The sequence below is a fragment of the Lontra canadensis genome, unplaced genomic scaffold, assembly GCF_010015895.1.
Source record: "Lontra canadensis isolate GAN:19392208 unplaced genomic scaffold, GSC_riverotter_1.0 scaffold4, whole genome shotgun sequence".
NCBI lineage: Eukaryota > Metazoa > Chordata > Mammalia > Carnivora > Mustelidae > Lontra > Lontra canadensis.
The window spans coordinates 44,924,427-44,938,768 of record NW_022630998.1 but is presented as its reverse complement, the minus strand read 5'-3'; positions in this window follow the sequence as shown (position 1 = coordinate 44,938,768).

Here is a 14,342-nt window from a genome sequence, read left to right as displayed (position 1 = left end):
TAAATCCTCTGCCTTCGGCTCAGGTCATGATCCCAGGGTCCTGGGATCGAGCCCCGAGTCGGACTCTCTGCTCCGCAGGGAGCCTGCTTCCTCCCCTCTCTCTCTCTCTCTGCCTGCCTCTCTGCCTACTTGTGATCTCTCTGTCAAATAAATAAAATCTTTAAAAAAAAAAAAAAAAGGTGTCCGCTGGGAACTTCTGAGAAATGCAAAATGAAAAAAATCCCCAAGTGACTTATTTACTCATCAAAACTTGAAGTGCATTGATCTAGACTGTAGCCACCAGTCGTCACTCATCCACTCTTCCTCTGTATCTCTGGCATATGGAAGCTGTTCAAGCAATAGGATTTAATTTTAAAGCAATTTTGCAGCTTCTCGTTACACTCTACAATTTCCTTCAAAAGGCCAGTGTACCAGACCCTGGTAAAGATATCTGGCAAACAGCACTGATCTCAAGAAATTGTTGCCCCTGCTTTCCTTGGCCTTCCCTGCCATTCAGCTATCTGTAACCTAATCTGAACTCCACGTTCCCTCCACCTGCTATAATCATAGATTCCTACTGTGCTGGAACTACATAATGACTATGTAGGTTCATAGTCCTGAGAGCAGAGCCTAAGACAGGGATTTCTGTTCAAGTGTTTTATTCACAGAGTGAGCTCATATAAAAGATGGGTATAAGAAGCAGAATAGGGTAGAGGAAAATAACACTGTATTGTATGGATGGAGGCTTCTGTGATGTGTCTTGCATGACCACCCCAAAGTTCAGGTATGCAGGCAGGCTAAAGAACGTTGTTTGTAAGACTTGTGCTACAAAAGGGACCCTGGGAGCTTGATTGGTTGCTATAAGCTGGCCTCCAAGTCAGAATTTGCCCTTCTGGTCTGGATGCCTAGATCTATAAATTTTGCTTTGCATCCCCTCCGGCTCCGGCCTGGGTTGGCCCCCTAGAATGGAATCTGGGGACAGAAGGTGGGGAGAGTAGGGGGGAGGCAAACATACCTAGCCTGGGCTCCTTGAAGATGTAAAGACATAAGAATGCAGCTAGCTACAAACTGCATATAGGCAAGCAAATGTTTAACTTCAGACCCCATCACTTGCCCTATAAATATGGCCCTTATGGGGATCGTCAGATGGAAGTGTCACCTGAGGAGAGGATGCACCACCCAGGCCTCTGAATCAGGATTCCAGCCTTGTGGTCTCCATGGGGCTTCCCCAGCTGATGAGGTTGGATCCTTTAGGTATATGGTTTGATGTAACTCTGACTTATTCTCCTTTACTGCTTACTATTGCCCTCATCTATGTGCAGATTTCCTTTTTTTCTTTCTGCTCCTATTAGATTTTTATAATATCAATAATGTAGTTTTCCCCTTTGAAACTGAGAGTATGACTACCATTGATTGAAGATAGAAAATGCATTCTGAGGACAGTAAGTCTTCCTGACATGGTATGATTCTCAAGCTGGCAACTCAGGTGCACATTCAAGAAGCCATTCCTTTGCTTTATCCTGAGTCAGAAGATGAGAGACCCCTAAAAATTTTGCAAATGCAGGAGGCCCCTGAATCTCCCACCCTTTGGAACATGTGAATCTTAACATGTTTGCCTCATGTTTATCAGATCTAATTAACATATCATTAATATAGCAGACTAATGTGAAATTTAGCAGAATGATCAGATGATTAAGGTCCCTTCAAACTACATTAGGAGTGAGAGAATTAACATAGCTCTGAGACAAGACTACATGATGTATTCATATGCAAACTTCTTCTGTTCCTGCTTCTGATGTGGGCCCTCCCAAAGGATATGTTCAGTTAATGGCTTTTTCGTTAAAAAAAAAAAAAATAAAAAACCAAAAACCATTCAATCATTCCCACTTCTCTAAGCCTTTGGATCCCTTCCTCTACAGATGGCGACCCCGGCTCCAACATCTCTAAAATATTTCATGCATGTCATTCCAGAAATGTAGTAGAATCATCACTTACTTCGATTGCAAGGGGCTTAAATCCTTATCACAGGAGAGTGCTCCCATGTCATTAAACTGCCCTAGCCAGTTGATCGTCCTACCCTCATGATTCAACATTGGGATCCATTCTCAGGCATCATTTCCTGGTTGGGTTAGTATGTGTCGTCTAGGAGCTGCAGCACTTTGAGCACATAATTTCTCTGCTCTCTCTCTCTCTCTCTCTAGTTTTTTTAAGATTTTATCCATTGACTTGACAGAGATCACAAGTAAGCAGAGAGGCAGGTGGGGGAGGGGTGGGGAAGCAGGCGGTTGGGGGGAAGCAGGCTCCCCGCTGAGCAGAGATCCCCATGCGGGGCTCGATCCCAGGACCCCGAGATCACAACCTGAGCCGAAGACAGAGGCTGAACCCACTGAGCCACCCAGGCAACCCAATTTCTCTGCTCTCTTAACCTTACCTAGCACTTGACTGTTTAAGAGATGCTGAGGTTTTATTTTCTGATGGCCAATATAAAACAAAGGGCAGATTCTCAGAAGATTGGGGGTTCTATAAGGCACCCACCTCCTTTGAAGTTTCTGCAGGGGCTTCAAGCAAGTGGACTTTTATCTTCAAATACAAAGAATAAGCCAATCCTGCAGATCCAGAACATTTAAGGTGATCCAGGAGTTCATGTTTCTCAAAGGTTCTCAGGTACATCTACCCAAATACCCTCTTCCCATGGCTGATAGTCACACTCCTATCTGGCACACTGACTTAGATGTAAAACACTTGCCAGGGTTGAGAATTCAATCTTCTCTGAATTTCTACTACTTTTACAATTAGGCTCTCAGCCATGTCATCAGCGTGTGGATGTAGATGGTAAGAGTCTCTTTCAGTGGTGCCGAGGAGGCCCACTGATCCTCACTCTTTGATTTATATGGTTGATGAATAGATATGTTTTGTCATCTTTTAAGCATTGATCGCTCTTAGTGGGAGCAACCCAATGTCAGTCCTTATAGTTATCTCCCCACATTGCTCAACCCACTGAACACTGAACCAGGTGACAGATCCCTTTTCAGCTCTATCCCGTCCCACTGCACCATGGTGAACTAAGTAATGTCTTAGCAATTATTCCACAGCATCATGCTAGGGACCGTCAGATCTACCTACTATCAGCGTGATAGTATCCTCACTTAATTATCTTAAGTATCTCACTTAATTGTCTAGCTGCAGAATAATCCAGAATGAATGAGGGAACTATAGAAACCCATCCTTTGAGTCTGTATCCTAAAACCACTTCCCAGAGCTCAAAGATGCTTCTCTTACTCTATTTTCCTGGAAGCAGAGCCTAAGGCAGGGATTTCTATTCAAGTGATTCTTCAGGAATACTTTGAAGAGAAGAAAGAGGGAAAGAAGATAAGACTTGCTCAAATTGCACCAGAGAATTTATCCTATCCCAAGATTTGCCTCTCTACCACATGCCAGTCAGTCATTGCTTAAGGTCTCTCCGGCCTTGTGGCAGGGATTTGGGGTGGTGGTTTAGACAGCCATCCAGGCAAGGTGGCTCCCATTTCCCTGAGGACTTTCCCTTAGGCAGGAAGGCATCTTGAGTTCTCTTGACACTGACAACATCTCACAGGTGAATGGACCAGCCTGTAAAGGGAATCTAGACAGGCACCAATAAACAACGTTTATTACAAGGCCTTAAAAAATACCTACATCAGGGGCGCCTGGGTGGCTCAGTGGGTTAAGCCTCTGCTTTCAGCTCAGGTTGTGATCCCACGGTCCTGGGATTGAGGCCCACATCAGGCTCTCTGCTCAGCAGGGAGCCTGCTTCCTCCTCTCTCTCTCTGCCTGCCTCTCTGCCTGCATGTAATCTCTCTCTCTGTCAAATAAATAAATAAAACCTTTAAAAAAAAATACCTACATCAGTGATTTTTTAAATTGTTCCCCTTTTGTACCTTTTGTGTTGTATGCTCCTTTAAGAAGCTATTGGCAGCTGCGAATCCTCTCCCCAGAAATATATTCATGCATTCAGATACTTGCATATATTAAAAGGAGGTTGACAGATAGGTTAAGACTCAAAGAATTTATATGACTCACCCAGACTTTATGCTGCAAGTTAGAGCAGAATGAGATGACCAGACAACCAAAGTTATAAGCACCAAAACTTTTTGATGAAAAAACGTGTGCTAATGGAATTAGGGGAAAGGATAAACATTAAAGTATCATCGGGGCTCTAAAGTGCCTTGTTTTTACCAAAAGCACAAATCTTAATGGTTTTTTTTTGCTTCCATCTTCATTAAGAATACCTAAAGTATGAATTAACATTTACAAGCTCAGATATTTTAAGAATGTCCATAAATTTTATATTCCCTGTTCTCTCGTTGGTGGTGGTATAAAATACTAAGATAGAAATATTGTTATAAGACAAGAAAGCTTTGGTTTTTATTTTTTTTTTATTATTTTTTTTAGATAGTGGTGGGGGTTGGAGGGAGAGAGACAATGTTAAGCAGGCCAACGCCCAGCATGAAACTCAACACAGGCCTGAATATCACAACCTCAGATCATGAACTGAGCTGAAATCAATAGTTGGATGCTTAACCAACTGAGCCACCCCAGTGCCCCAAGGAAGTTTGTGTTTTTAAAAACGTTTTAAAGGGGCGTCTGGGTGGCTCAGTGGGTTAAAGCCTCTGCCTTCAGCTCAGGTCATGGTCCCAGGGTCCTGGGATCGAGCCCCACATTGGGCTCTGTGCTCTGCAGGGAGCCTGCTTCCTCCTCTCTCTCTCTGCCTGCCTATCTGCTTACTTGTGATCTCTGCCTGTCAAATAAATAAATAAAATCTTTAAAAAAAAAAGTTTTAAATAGGTTTTATTCTATGTTAAAGTATTTTTTATCATGAAAGTTTATTGACTAGTCCTTTAAAAATGGTTTTCGGATGTCAGCTTGCTACTTTGGGGGTTAATGGGTGACGATAGAGAAAACACACATTATATTCCTAAAATATTGCTAATTTCAGTGACAAATTGAGCTCTTCAGGATCTTAACATGTCTAGTGTGATGTTTGACCTCAAAGTAAATAATTTACTTGTTTTTAATAGGTAACACAGATTTGGGAAGAGGTGATAGACACATTTTCTGAATGGTGATTGAGGCCAGGAAAAATGGTTCTAGTTCTGGCATTTAAAGTTCTAAGCTCTGGCTACCTGTAAATAACATGCATACCTAGTGGCAATATTTACATGCATATTATACACACACACTTGACTCTTGTCTTTTGTAGCCTTACATACCTCAGGCTTACCCTGAGTTCTTTAAATTTTGCCTTTGAGGATGCCCACATGTGTAATACAGTAAAGGCTCTATTCTCTGTAGTACTTTTCAGAAATGACCTCCAACGCAAGCTTGTCCTGCTGAAGGATGCTCTTGGGAGACTGACCATCTCATCATTTTGTTTGGCAGCAAATCTTTAGGAATGTTCTTGAGTTGTTCTCCCCCAATTACCTCTATCTCGTGGGTCAACAGACCCAGAACCCTAGGAAGCAGAGGCAAGTCATTGCGTTGAAGGAATCCTTATCCTGCACCAGTGGCATCATCCATAACTAAAGTCTCCATGGGGAACTCTCTCTCTTTTTTTTTTTTTTCATATATGATGAAATTTTATTACCAACATTTTCACCATTTTTAGATTGATATATGGGGAACTCTCTTACTTTAAGAAGCTGTTGCTACATCTGGATGGGTTCTGTGATACCTCCTTTTTTTTTTCTAGATTGTTTCCATCTTAAGTAAATGTACATCCTCTAAAAGTGCCAATTTTATCTTTCCACCAGTCTTACTGCTTTCCTATTATGATGAACTGCATACATAAGCAAGTCATATGTTCTTAGTATTGAGCTGAATAGTAAAGAGTTAAAAAATAAAGGTACTGTTTTTTCAAAGAGCCTAGCACATTGTAATGTTTAGTGAATCAGCTCGATATATGTTATTTTATCTCCCAGCAGAGAAAAGCACTCATTTTTTTTCCAATACTAGAAAACAATTAAAAATAATTTACATTTCAAAATTATAATATTAAACACTTAGACCCAAGATAGAGATTTTGTAGTGGGCACTTATTTATTTCATCAGTCTGAACTTGATCATTTCTTTTGTCTCCAATTCCTATCATGTTTGCTTCCTTTGGGCAACATTTTCTGTTTGATTTCTTGTAATTCCCTCTCTTTGTTCACTTTGGCTCCTCCTTGGGCTCTTTCTGAATTGTAATAATAATGCAGAAATGAAAGTTTCCTGTCCTAGAACAGGCATAGCATTTGTAAGGGAATTTCTCCTTTGTGCCCCACTGCTTTAAACAATGAGAACACCTGCAAAAAATTAACTTGAAACTAAAAAATCATTTTTCTATGTATATGTGGCTAAAAAGTCATATTTCTAAAAGGCTGAATCCAAACTCTGACCCCATTTAGATATCAAAAGTCTAGCTCTAAAGAATTACTTAGAATTATTTTATTTGGGAAGCAAGCTTTGAAATAAATGAATAAAAAATAAGAATTTTATATTAAAATTTTTCCTACTTGACTGTAACACAACTATTCACAGAATATGGCTACATTTCTTCTAAAAAATGGCTTATAATCCTGAGATTTCATAAATAAATAAAGATGTTGATAATATTTTATACTAAACACTGATTAACTGACTTAAGCCAATTTGATCAATCCTAATTATTAGATACTTTTGGTAAATAACAATATTCTGGTTCAACAGACATAAGCAAGGACTCTTCTCCTCCCCCAAACTCTTGCTACCAGATGGAGTATTTCAATGAAAACAAGTCTCAAGCCAAAATTTCCCCAGCTATAAATCCTAGAGGAAAAAAGTGGGCCAAAAGAAAAAAAAAAAGTGACAGTGGAATAATATCCAGCCTTATAAAGGAAGGAAATTATGACATATGTTATAACATGGATAAAGCTTGAGGACATTATGTTAAGTGAAATTAGCCAGTCAAAAAGATAGAAATACTGTATTATTCCACTTACACGAGGTGCTCAGAGTAGTTGAAATTATAGAGATAAAAAGTTGAATGGTGGTTGCAAAGGACTGGGTGGGAAAGGGAATAATAGGGAGTTATTTAATGGGTACAGAGTTTAAGTTTGAAAAAAATAGAAAGTTCTGGAAGTGGATGGTGATGATGGTAGCACTCTATTATGAGTGTATTTAATATCATTGAACTGTCCACTTAAAAATCATTCCGGTGGTAAATTTTGTTATGCGTATTTTACCACAACACACACACACACACACAAATGGGGACAAAAAAATGACTAACCTATGGTGTAAACTCAATGACATCGATGTCTTCTGTCCTTTAAAAAGACTTTGTGCTTGTCATCTGTCCTTGTCTTTCTGTCCTTTAAAGGACAGAAAAGGGTGCCTGGGTGGCTGAGTGGGTTAAGCTTCCGGCTTCCGTTCAGGTCATGATCTCAGGGTCCTGGAATCATGCCCCGCATAGGCCTCTCTGCTCAGCAGGAAGCCTGCTTCTCCCTCTCACACTCCTTCTGCTTCTGTTGCCTCTCTTGCTGTGTCTCTCCATCAAATAAAATCTTAAAAAATAATAATAATTGTGCAATTGCAGGGTCATAGGGAAGTTCTATTTTTAATTTCTTGAGGAATCTCCACACTGTTCTCCAAAGTGGCTGCACCGACTTGCATTCCCACCAACAGTGTAAGAGGGTTCCCCTTTCTCCACATCCCCTCCAACACATGTTTCCTGTCTTGCTAATTTTGTCTATTCTAACTGGTGTAAGGTGGTATCTCAATGTGGTTTTAATTTGAATCTCCCTGATGGCTAGTGATGATGAACATTTTTTCATGTGTCTGATAGCCATTTGTATGTCTTCATTGGAGAAGTGTCTGTTCATATCTTCTGCCCATTTTTTTATATGATTATCTGTTTTGTGTGTGTTGAGTATGAGGAGTTCTTTATAGATCCTGGATATCAATCTTCTGTCTGTACTGTCATTTGCAAATATCTTCTCCCATTCCGTGGGTTGCCTCTTTGTTTTCTCAACTGTTTCCTTTTCTGTGCAGAAGCTTTTGATTTTGATGAAGTCCCAAAAGTTTATTTTGGCTTTTGTTTCCTTTGCCTTTGGAGACATATCTTAAAAGAAGTTGCTGTGGCTAATATCGAAGAGGTTACTGCCTATGTTCTCCTCTAGGATTCTGATGGATTCCTGTCTCACGTTGAGGTCTTTTATCCATTTTGAGTTTATCTTTGTGTACGGTGTAAGAGAATGGTCGAGTTTCATTCTTCTACATATAGCTGCCCAGTTTTCCCAGCACCATTTATTGAAGAGACTGTCTTTTTTCCACTGTATATTTTTTCCTGTTTTGTCAAAGATTAACTGACCATAGAGTTGAGGGTCCATATCTGGGCTCTCTACTAAGATACAGATGTAGTGAAAAGAAGGGCCATCTGTACCCCAATGTTTATAGCAGCAATGGCCACGGTTGCCAAATTGTGGAAAGAACCAAGATGCCCTTCAGTGGGCGAATGGATAAGGAAGATGTGGTCCATATACACTATGGAATATTATGCCTCCATCAGAAAGGATGAATACCCAACTTTTGTAGCAACATGGACGGGACTGGAAGAGATTATGCTGAGTGAAATAAGTCAAGCACAGAGAGTCAATTATCATATGGTTTCACTTATTTGTGGAGCATAACAAATAGCAGGGAGGACATGGGGAGTTAGGAGAAGGGAGTTGGGGGTAATTGGAAGGGGAGGTGAACAATGAGAGACTATGGACTCTGAAAAACAATCTGAAGGGTTTGAAGAGGTGGGGGGGGTGGGAGGTTGGGGGAACCAGGTGGTGGGTATTAGAGAGGGCATGGATTGCATGGAGCACTGGGTGTGGTACAAAAACAATGAATACTGTTATGCTGAAAATAAATTTAAAAAATGATTAAAAAATAATGATAATAATAATAAAAGACAGAAGAAAGATTCACCAAGGCAGAGGCAGTAATGTTCTAGTTATAGGAGTCTGTCAACTTTCCGGTAAGATCAGATAACAGACACCTCCAGAAGTACCTATACACATGACCCAGTGTCGTCTATAGGCTTAGGGTTAGGGTACTCTCAACAGCATAGTCTCCTGGGATTAGAAGATTTTTATTAGCTATTCATGCAAGCCTGGAGGTAACTGTGAAGTGTTTTGTTTTGTTTTGTTTTGTTTTGTTTTTGCCAATCTGTACACTTTAAACCCCACGGACAACATGAATAAAGAATCATTTCTAACATCCATATACTAATTTTCAAAATTTCTGGTGTGGATCACTGATAAAGCTAGTCATTCTGATGGATCTTTCACACATCTCAGGAAAATGGATTCCTTCTTAATTTTCTCAGTCATTAACCAGTTGTGGTAGAGTATAGATTCAAACTAGTATGCATATTTATCACACTATTTCTCTACTTGGAGATCAATTGCCTTACTAGTTACTGGATTGTCCTTCATTAACTTTTTTCAAATAAAACATAGGTTGTTATAATGCAGTACTTTCTGGGTATAAATTGTCTACATTTCTTATAACCTCTCCAAAAAATTCATCCCCTCCACCCCTCCTAATTTCCCGGATTTCTTACTTTCCCCTCCAGTCTAATGTTAGAGTGTTTTTTAGTGAATACCCTCTATAGTAATTCCAGTTTTACATTCCTCCCAAAAGTACTCTTTTCCCTGGGGTGGCTTTGAGACACTGAGAAAAAAAGCCTGATTTTCCTCTTGTGTGGGAGGAATGAGAAAATGTCATAAATATCTCACGTTTTTTAAAAAAATACTCAATATGATTCACCATCTCCCACTGCCCTCGGAGACTAGATCCTAGTACCTGGAAGGTCCTTTGTTGGTGAGCTCTGTGAGGTGTGAAAACTTAGAGCTAGAAACTAGGAAAACACTAAATAGCTCTATAGAAGAAACACTGAGAAGCAGAGATAGAAATTCCTGAGGAAGAAAGGCCTAGGAGCACAGAAACCAGGAGGTCTCAGCTGAGACCTGTGAGATGGGAGTGTCTAAAGAGGAGTCTAGTGATGGTGTGGCCAGAAGCAGAGACTTGGGAAGGGACAGCAGAATCAGATTTTGAGGGGCACCTGGGTGGCTTAGTGGGTTAAAGCCACTGCCTTTGGCTCAGGTCATGATCCCAGGGTCCTGGGATTGAGCCCCGCAAGGCCCACATCGGGCTCTCTGCTCAGTGGGGGGCCTGCTTCCTCCTTTCTCTGCCTGTCTCTCTGCCTACTTGTGATCTCTGTCTGTCAAATAAATACATAGGATCTTTTTAAAAAAATCAGATTTTTGAAAGAGATATGCTGGGGGGGGGGGGTAGCATGATCTTGCCGGGATCCGCAAAGCTGCAAAGTTTACAGTATGCTTGGTGAGCTTTGCCTTCTTGTGGAAACAGAAAAGAGCTGACTGAGAAGAAGACAGACAGTTGACCTCTGGGTTATGTAGAGATGTGTAAGATGCCTTAGAATTCAGCTCTGTGTATGAAAGACTGGGATTTGGAACATCATCTAGGACAGTTGAAAACATGGAGCCATGCTCTACGTATAACCAGGCATATTACAGCTGGCTGTTCCTGATAACTTTATACTAAGTACCAGAACAGACACACAATGAATCAGTGAAAGGAATAGCCTAGATTTACCAAAAAAGCAATAAACACACATGGTTGCTATATAATGTTCTTCCCTTAGTCATTTTTCAAGTAAACACTTAAAGCTTTGGTACCTTAAAAATTTATTCATTTTTTTCTCTACTTTTTTAGCTACCCATTTCTATCTTTTGAGGCTATCATGCCAAAAGTACACAGCAGAAATAGGAAAGACACATATACCAAGAAGAAAGAAAAGAAGAAGGCACAGGGCCGGCCAGAAATGTAAAATATATGCTAATAGCCCAGAGAACACGCACAGCTTGGAGAATGCTGTTTCGAATCACAGTCAGTATCCACTTGGGATTTAAGGTTTCCAAACTGAGCTCTTGATAAGGATTTAACACTGTCTGGTTAATAGTCACCAAACTGGAAGAGTACATGGAAAGTACATCACCAAATTTCAGATGACTCAGAAATAAAAACAGCTAGAAATAGAATCAGGATTTTTGGAATTTTGGTAACTATGTATCAGAAAACCAGTATGATGATGTGAAGCTGTAGAGTTGGCTGGTTGTATGGAGACCTGTCTTTGGAGCCCCAGATCCACATTCCTATCTGCCTGCTTGACCTTTCTTCTTGGATATCTTTATGGACAATGTTAGATTTCCTATATCCAAATTCACCACCTTTCTTTCTAAAGCATGGGTCTCTTAAAGTAGTCTACTTTTAATCTGAACGCTACTACCATCTAGCCAATTATGCAAACCAGAAATAGAGTGCAGTCGTCATAGGCACCAACTTTCTCTTTTGTGACAATTTCACCTCAAGATCTCTCAAAGAGGAAGGGTATTCCATTCCTTCTGTAATCCCAACATTTCTCCTCCAGGTTACTAAAGTAGCCCCTAATTGGTATTCTTGAGTCTATTCTTAACTCCTTCCGATTCATTCTGCATGCTGTTACCAGACAGGTATTTTCAAAACACTTACCTGATGCGTTCACACAGCTGCTAGAACTCTTCAGTGGATACTCACTACTTTGGAAATAAACAACAAAATATTTACCATAGCTCATGAGGCCCTGCATGATCTAGCCATTTTTTATTTTGTTAGCCTCATTTTTCCTTATACAGTTATTCTCTGGATCTGTGTCAAACTTAAGGGCTTCTTTCCAATTTCTCGAACTGATAATTCATGTTCATCTCTAGAGCCTTTACATACTCTTTTCTTCTTCTAGAATGTTTTTAATTTCCCGTTTCACCAAATTGCCCACTTTCTTTTTTCACTTTTATCTCAATCATCATTTTTCTCAGATTTTCCTGAACATCCATACTGAAGTCGAATTCTTCAGGTATGGTCTCTCATACTACATTGTACCTTCCTTACATAGCACTTAGAATTTTAATTTTACTTTTATTTGTGTGATTATTTGTTGCCTACCCTAGGCTAAAACTTCCAGAGGAGTAGAAACCACTCTCATGGTATTAACCACTGGATTCCCAGTAAGTAGCCTGACATTTGACATACTGGGTGCCTGTTAAAGATAAGTTTAATGAAAAAAGACAAAAATTGATACACATGTATAATCCTGTATTCTGTTCTAAAATCTTAAAAGAAAAAAAATTAAATAAAATCTTAAAAGAATCGGATTAGAGTTATAACAAACTTATTAACAAAGAGTATGGCGACAACCTTTGACTACACCAATGGGCATATAATGCAGTGGTCAAGGGAGATGAAAGGTCTTCTGTACTCCGCACTCCCAGACTATGTGTGTGTAGCAACATGCCTTTGAACCAGCTGCTCCTGGAGTGTGTGTGTCCTCAGGTGTGCACATGGCTTACCTCTTCCATATCTACTCCGATAGCACTGTATCAGTCAGGGTCCCAACGGAAGCAGCATCCTTGGAAACAGAGTACTTCAAGGGAGGTTTATGACATGGAATCCCACCCCTACCCTCAGAACGTCTTATTTGCCTTCCCTGCTTTGCTTTCCTCCATAGTGTATTTTACTTTCTGACATGCCAGTGGGTTTTACTTATTTGTTATCGCTCCTTGTGCGAATGTAAGCTCAACAGGGGCAAGATTTTTATCTGTTCTGTTCACTGCTGTATCTTCCCACTCTACATAGACACAAGAGAGATTCTTTTTTTTTTAAATTTATTTGACAGAGAGAGAGATCACAAGTAGGCAGAGAGGCAGAGAGAGAGGGGGAAGTAGGCTCCCTGCGGAGCAGGGAGCCTGATGCGGGGCTCGATCCCAGGACCCTGAGATCATGACCCAAGCTGAAGACAGAGACTTAACCCACTGAGCTACCCAGGCGCCCCACAAGAGAGATTCTTAATAAAAAATCTCTTGAGCGAATGTAGGCTCTAAATCTAGGTTCTACATTTTTAAAGAAGGGTATCAAATATTAGAGGAGAGCACTAGGACACTGACGTGTGTGGCCTGTGTGTGCCATAAATAGCTGAAGGCCTGATCACACTTAGTCTGAAAATGAAACGGCAGTGGATTGCCTGCAGATCTTTAAAGGTTTATCTTATGAAGCAGGTATTCTATTACTGTGTTCCATCAGAGGACAAAATTAAGGGTAGTGAACCAAATGTCATGAGGAAGATTTCAGGATGATATGGTAAAGAAAATTTGATTAATTAGAGCTGTCTACTAACAAGGAAAATTTTGCTTTGTTCACAAGTAAATTGCTCATCACTGGAAGAGCCCTAACAGAACTGAATAGCTTTCTTCCAGGATATTATGGAAGCAGTTGCTGAGTTGCATGGAAAGTTTAACTAAATCTCCCATTGCAATGCACCAAATATGCATTTTGTTTGAACAACTGAATGTTTATATCATATTTGGCCAAAGTCAAGGCCAAAACTGAAAATCACCAGTGTAGAATGAATTCTTGAGTATCGGATTAAAGCTGAAAATTTATTTTAAATGGTGCTGCAATGTTGGCATAAATTATATTAATAATTTTAAAAGTCTAGTATTATGATATAATCATTAATCATTGCTTAGCGCCGCAGCAGCGAGGTGCTCATTACAGTGCACCTTGGTGATTCTCCTTGCTCATCTTTACTTGAGATTGGTAGACATGCAAGGTATGTTTCAGCTAGCTCTGTCAGTACGAGGTACTGCCATCATGTCCTCAATCTTTCCTTCCTCTCTGATCTTAACCAACCAAGGTTATTCATTCTTAAGTTTCCCAAATTATGCCCTGTTCATGATCTAGACCCAAAGATTCTCAGAAGCCTCATTCCCTGACGAAACAAAATGCTTCCTGAGGGCAACCATATTAACTTTTTTTGCTTTCTTTCTTTCATGGACACATTGCTTCACAAAATCAGTTCAGAGAATTTTTTTTCATTCAACTTTGGATATAGTAACACCACAAAATAGTAACATAATTGGTTTTCAAAATAAAGATGATGTCTGTGTTACACAAATGACACTCAAATCAGCATTTGGCTTTTTGGCCCTTGAAGACGAAGGCTGAAGCTACAGCCAAGGAATCTGTGCTGTAACGCCCTCTCGCTGTACGTGGATAAACCCTGCAGAAGTAGAATCCGCCTCATGACCCTGACTGGAGAAGACGGGACTAAACTATCCCCAGTATTCAGAGCACCTTCAGGCATCACAGTGGCATTCATTCCGTTCCTGTGAAATATCTAATTAAATGGCCCAATTTCATGTAGGCACTGTGTCTAGAACTTTGCCCTCTAGGTAATACTCTTAGAGCAAGCCTCTAACCATAAC